Genomic DNA, 6,980 nt, shown 5'->3' with positions numbered 1-6,980 from the left:
CGCGGGCTAGGGTTTCCCCTCCACCCGTTCGTTCGCGGCATCATGTATTATTACGGGATCGATCTTCACGATCTATCCCCTAATTCCTTCCTCGACATCTCGACATTCATTGTCGTGTGCGAGGCTTTTCTCCGCATCTCGCCACATTTCGGCTTATGGCTGAAGATTTTTAATGTGAAGCCTAAGGTAGTGGGTGGCGACCACGCCGAGTGCGGGGGTGCTATGGTGAGCAAGATGCCCAACGTTACATGGACAACAGGCACCTTTAACGATTCCGTCAAGGAGTGGCAACAGCAGTGGTTTTACATCACCGAGCCGCGCGGCACGGAATGGGCCGCTACTCCTGAGTTTCGATCCGGTGCCCCCTTGCGGCTTAAATCCTGGGTCAAGAAGGGCCTGAACTGGTCCTCGTCCGACGAACTGTCGATGCTCTAGACGCGCGTTAAAGATATGGGAGACAAGAACATTGAACTTGTCAATGTAGTCCAGGTGATGTTAGTTCGCCGGATCCTGCCTTGTCAACACCGGACTTGCAATCTATGGGAATTCGATCCGGCCAAGCACCAAACCCTGCGAGAGCTTTTCGTCTCCTTGCACAAGGACATCTGGAAGGTGCTTTTCAAGTCCAGCAAATCATGGCCGGACTCCCCCGAAGACCGCGGGTACCAACTGTCCCGCCCTGCAAGTTCGGTAAGTCATCGTACTTTTTATCCGCATAACCCAAGGGAAGCGGTTAATGTGTTTTCCACAACTCTCCTAGGGCTGGGCGAAGAAGGCGGAGCGGATCCATTGTCCGGCCCCACTGCCCGAAGAACCGGCCGTCCCACTTCTGACAAAGATGCTGGTCCTGGCGCCTTACAAGGTGCCGAAGAAGACGGCCGAGAAGGAGGCCAAAAAGACCCGGGGCGGCCTTCGTCGCCGCGGCACTTCGGACACAATATCCGAAGGCTCTGATGCCCGTTCCGCCTCCGAAGAGGACGAGGAGGAGGAGGAAGATGAATCCCCCATGGGGGGAAGAAAGAAGAGGACGGCCTCCGCACACTTGGAGGCCGAGTCGCCTAAAAGGGGAAAAGCTCCTCTTCCGGAGGAGTCCACTGCCGCCGCCGACAACGGCCCGGCGTGGGATCCCAGGGCCTAGCCCCTGGTGAACTCATGAGTATATACAGTCCGAATATGTTTATGCGTCCAGACTCATCATGGCATAATATTTCAACCTGAGCCATACTTTTGTAGTCCGGCGAGGTCCCGTACCGAACAATCCTCATCAGAGGATTCGTTGAGCTCGGATGCTATGGAGAGCGGGACGCCCCCGAAGGCCCCTTCCTTCGAACAGGTGAATACCACCGAGGCTTCATCCCAGAGGGACCCCGGCCAAGGAGGAGAGGAAAAGACCGTGAAGGCGGCGCCTGGAGGTCAAACTTCAGGGGCCGGACACATGGGGGAGAAAATTCCCATGGGAGCCGACGGCGGGGGCCATCTTGAATTCGGCTCCCTGCCGGATGCAGTTCTGGAGACCAATACGGCTGGAGGGGGCCTCTCTCAGCTGGAGGGGGCATACCGGCAACCTCTGTCCAACCAGAGGTGTCGGATGCTTTGTTGGTGGCGCTGAAGAGTGCCTCCATCGTCGATGAACACCGTGCCCTTATGGGTGCGATGATTGAGAAGATTCAGTCTGCTGAGAGTGGACTGAATGGAGCCTGTATCAGCCTTATAAAAGGTTTTGAGGTGTGTTGTATGAGGTTTCGAAGAGTGTCATGGTATGGATAGTAGCCCCTGATACACTGTTCGGTGAAAGCCGGACAGAGGATCAAATTTATGTTCTCAGGAAGACTCATTGAATGACATCTATTTCTCTTCTGTTATAAGCAGGCGTCTGTAGCGGCTGCTGCCTCTCATACTGCAGAGATCTCCGGACTGAATCAAAGTCTGGAGCGGGCCAAAGAAGAACTTGGCCAGTTGAAAATGCAGTTGGGAGATAAACAAGGTATGCACAAGTCTTGTTCGCGTTCATTGCGAATGAATTTTCAGTATGATGAAATAGGCTTCATGATTTGCGCTAGGGATGGTGACCGAAGTCGAGGCCCTTAAGAAGGTTGTGGCCGAGGCCGAGAAAAAGGCAGCCACAGAGCAGGCTCTTCGTGAGAAGTACGAGGCTAGGGTTATTAAAGCTGAGCAGGAGCTGCAAGAGGCCATGAAGAAATGCGAGACCTTGGAGCAGAGTTTAACGGAGAAAGAATCCAAACTCACCAAGGCGCGTCAGGCCACGAGCGATGCCCGGGGGGAAACCCAACGCGCCCTGCAGGGGATCCAAGAGGCGAGGAAGATCGCGGCGGGTAAGGCTTTTTCCATGTAAAGCAAGTGTTTGAGGAGAAAATTATGTTTCTAATTTTGAATTCGGATTTCTCCAGGGGTATTAGCGGAGCTGCCCCACAGCATATCGGATGCCGCCCAATTCTACCGAGCCGAAGAAAGGAACACTGCGGATAAGCTCTTCTGGTCGCAGTATTTGGCACCGAATTATCCGGTGCCTTTTGTCGATCAACTGAAACAGCTGATCGAACTGCATAAGGCGGCGGAACTAGCCATGAAGGATTTGATTATCTGGCTATGGCCCGCCGAGCCGATTCCGAGCAGCTACTTCGGGCTCGTGAAGCGGCTTGTGAGTGTCTGCCCTCGACTTGATGTCATCAAGCGGTCGGTCTGTATAGAGGGTGCGCGAATGGCCTTCGCCCGCGCAAAGGTGCACTGGGGGAAGATGGATGCTGAAAAGCTGATGACCGAAGGACCGCCAGAGGGGAAGGAGCACCGCAAGCCTGGATTATATTATGAGAGTGTCCTGAAGGGATCCTTCCTTGCAGCGAAGCTATGTAACAAGGACATTATATTTCCATGAATGCAAATCATGTTGTCCTCTGTAATGTCTGAACAAGGTCATTTATATTATTTATTGCCTGTTATATAAAAGTTTATCCTCCTGCACGGCCGTTTTATATATGAATCCTGAGAGTTGGCCAGTCGGCGGCTTCTGCCCCCACGTAAGAAGTACGGGGGTGTTCGGGATAGACCTGATCACTCTTTATCCCAGTTTTGGGTCCCTCGAAGGAGGTGTTCAGCACAACGAACCAGGCAATCGGACTATAGGGCTTTATCGCTCTCACTTAGCCATAGAGCTTTAGGAAGGTAGGCGCAGCCCCTGGTGTTTGGAAGACCGCACGAGGGGCTCTATAAGCACCTGATCGGAAGAAAAGCCGATCCATCGCACGCTGCATTGGTTATGGCATTATGAGGGAGAAATCCTTAAAGATTTTACAACCTCTCGAACAGCTGACCAGCTCTCGCTGTATCATGACAGTCAGTTTTTGGCTTTCTCTACTGAGGTGCTCGTCCGGAAGAACCGGGACACAATCGCAGTAGTTCTCCCAGTGCTAGCTTAGCCGATATAGCGGAACATAAGGTACCAAAACGTGGGAGCTGGGCAAACCCAACTATTGACCCAAGACATGACTTGGAGCTGATGCATATAATGCTATAGGTTCGGGGTGCCGTACTTCCGCGAGGGTGTTCGGACTTTATTGCCGTATTATGGGTAAAACGAAGCCCCTGGCATATTTGAAGGCATATCGTGGTGTACGGATGCCACTTGATAAAAGAATTTTAATAAGAAATAACAGCAGATAAGTGTCATATGAATTCATAAGTTGTATTTGAATGGTACGTCGATGCGTATAAGTACAGGTAATGTGATAAAAAGGAAATATGACTGTGGAACCTGCTGAGACCAGGGGGGAAGAAGCTGAGTGCGGATACGGAGTATAGCCGGATGGTCATCGCGGGGAATGTCTAAGGATTCCCTTGCGCGTTCGAGCTGCCTCCGTATCGCCCGTCCTGGTCGGCGCAAAGGTGAACCTGCGAAGGAAATGTAAGAAATGTTTGCGTGCCGGAGAGCGGTTGAGCCGCTGAGTGCGGCCTGTCCTGGCCTTCGCCGGAGTGTTTAATTGAGCTCTGGAAGAGCCGGGCTATCCTTCCGCGAAGTAGTTCGGAGTCCTTTGACGGTGTCCGGGAGCCTGGCCGTCGACTTGAGGTTCGGCTGCAAGGTGCTGCTCGTTGCTTCTGCTGTTAAGGCAGTGGTGTACTCGTTGATGCCGAAGTAAAGTTCGTCCTTGCCATTAACCGTGATGACGCCGCGTGGACCGGGCATTTTGAGCTTACGGTAGGCATAATGTGGCACCGCGTTGAATCGAGCGAACGCGGTTCGTCCGAGCAGTGCCTGATAATCACTGCGGAAAGGGACAATTTCGAAGATTAACTCTTCGGTACGGTAATTGTCGGGTGATCCGAAGACTACCTCAAGGGCGATGGAGCCTGTACAGCTGGCTTCCGCACCTGGTATAATGCCTCTGAAAGTGGCTTTAGTGGGTTTGATCTCCGAATGATCGATGCCCATCTTGCGCACTGTGTCCTGGTAAAGCAGGTTTAAACTGCTGCCTCCGTCCATAAGGACTCGTGTGAGGTGGAACCCGTCAATTATTGGGCCGAGGACTAGTGCGGCTGGGTTGCCCTGATTGGCGTTAACCGGACGATCCGTGCGGTTGAAGGTGACCGGCCCTAGTTTATATTGTGGGACGACTGGTTTCGTTAAGTCGGCATCCCTAAGGGTGCTATCCGGTCCGGGTTGGGAATTCGGGTGGTGTTTACCACGTTCACCGTTTGGATTTGCGGGGGAAATTTCTTTTGCCCTCCTGTGTTCGGTGATCTGGGCTCTTCGTCGCCATCATCGCTTTGAGACCCCCCTTCTCTATTTTTGGCGCCTGCCCTGCCGGCTTGTTTGAAGACCCAGCATTCTCTGTTGGTATGGGTGGCTGGCGTCCCTGGGGTGCCATGAATTTGGCATTGGCGATCGAGTATGCAGTCCAAACTGGATGGACCCGAATTGTTATTTTTGAGTGGCCCTTTCCGTTGACCGGACTTTGAGCCACTAAACCCGGCATTAACTGCCGTATCCTCGGCATTTTCACCATATTTGCAGTGCTTGTGTTTGTTGCGTCGTGGTTTGCCGTTGCTATCCCTGGCCTCTGATGTGCCAGGTTTGCTTGCTGTGTTGTTACTACGAGCCAACCAGCTATCTTCGCTTGCGCAAAAGCGGGTCATAAGTGTCGTGAGGGCTGCCATAGATTTTGGCTTCTCTTGACCGAGGTGCCGGGCGAGCCACTCGTCGCGGATGTTATGCTTGAATGCCGCTAAGGCCTCTGCATTCGGACAGTCGACAATTTGGTTCTTCTTAGTTAGGAACCGGGTCCAGAATTTCCTGGCCGATTCCCCTGGCTGCTGAGTTATATGACTTAAATCGTCAGCATCTGGCGGTCGCACATAAGTGCCCTGGAAATTGTCCAGGAATGCATCTGTCAGGCTCTCCCAACTTCCGATGGAGTTTGCCGGCAAGCTATTCAGCCAATGCCAAGCTGGCCCTTTGAGTTTTAGTGGGAGATACTTGATGGCGTGTAGATCATCCCCGCGGGCCATGTGAATGTGGAGGAAGAAGTCTTCTATCCATACCGCGGGGTCTGTAGTACCATCATATGATTCAATGTTTACGGGTTTAAGCCCTTCTGGGAATTCGTGATCCATTACTTCTTCAGTGAAGCATAGGGGGTGTGCGGCACCTCTGTGTTGGGCTATGTCGCGACGCAGTTCATACGAGTCTTGTCTGCTGTATTCGGCCCGGCCGGATTTGCTTTTAGTGTGTCCGGCGTGACGATCATCGTCACGCATTGGGGCACGACCCCGTGATCCGTAGATCGATCTTGTATGTCTTGCCTTGTTTTCCAATGCGCCTCGTAGGTCCTGCGTGTTGCCCCGGGCCTTGGTGTTTTTGTTTGTTTGGCGACGGGGTGCGGGCTGGACTTCGGGCTGATATGCCCCTCTGTCTCGGCCACGAGGTGGCCGATCGGCCGCATCATACGCTGGTAATGTAGGTTTTAATGCTTCCTCCTCGAGTTAGGGTAGCAACCTGTGCTTTGGGTAACTCTTGGTTGGGCGCTCGAGTTCGTATCCTCGGCCGCCAGGACTTCAGTCCATCTAGCCGCTAGCAGATCTTGATCAGTTCGAAGCTGTTGTTGCTTTTTCTTCAGGCTGTTTGTTGTGGCTATAAGCCGGCGCTTGAAGCGCTCCTGCTCGACGGGATCCTCAGGCACGATAAATTCTTCGTCGCCGAGGCTCACCTCATCTTTGGAGAGAGGCATGTAATTGTCATCCTCTGATTCTCCGTCTGCTGCCTGTTCCGGAGGGCTAGCTTGTTCATCCTCCCGCTCGAGGTCTGGCTGGAGGGGATTGTCATCGTCTTCGGCACTATCCGGAGCGTTATTGTCTCTTGTGCCGGCATCACTGCTTTTGGTATGTCGGGACTTAGAGCGGCGCCGCTGACGTCGGTGCTTGGATTGCTTCTTGGAGGGATTATCCTCCGTTGTCTTATCGCCATTGCCTTCTTTGGGGGTGTCCACCATGTATATATCATATGGTGAGGTGGCAGTCCAGCGCCCTGTGGGTGGTGGTTCTTGTTCGTCTCCTGCATCGTCGTCCGTACCGTCGATGTTTTCGGAGCCGAAATTGAGCATGTCGGTTAAATCGTCGACAGTGGCTACTAAGTGGGTGGTGGGTGGGGAGCGAATTTCTTCGTCGTCCGCATCCCACTCTAGCCGGACACAGTTCGGCCAAGGGTCTCCTGACAAGGAGAGAGACCTCAATGAGTTTAGCACGTCGCCCAATGGTGAGTGCTGAAAGATATCCACGGAGGAAAACTCCATAATCGGTGCCCAATCGGATTCGATAGGCACGGACGCAGGCGGCTCGGAGCCCGTTTCCGGGGACGAATCCAAGTGTCCGGCAACACGGGTCTCATAGGAAGTGAAGTCAGCATTCGGCTCTATCGCCGCTGAGTGCGCGGCCTTCGTGGCGGGGTCCATCCACCCGTCCTCGAACGGCGC

Source organism: Aegilops tauschii, chromosome 3 (assembly GCF_002575655.3).
Source record: "Aegilops tauschii subsp. strangulata cultivar AL8/78 chromosome 3, Aet v6.0, whole genome shotgun sequence".
Lineage (NCBI taxonomy): Eukaryota > Viridiplantae > Streptophyta > Magnoliopsida > Poales > Poaceae > Aegilops > Aegilops tauschii.
The sequence above is the reverse complement of the archived record's forward strand: the minus strand, read 5'-3'. Positions refer to the sequence as shown.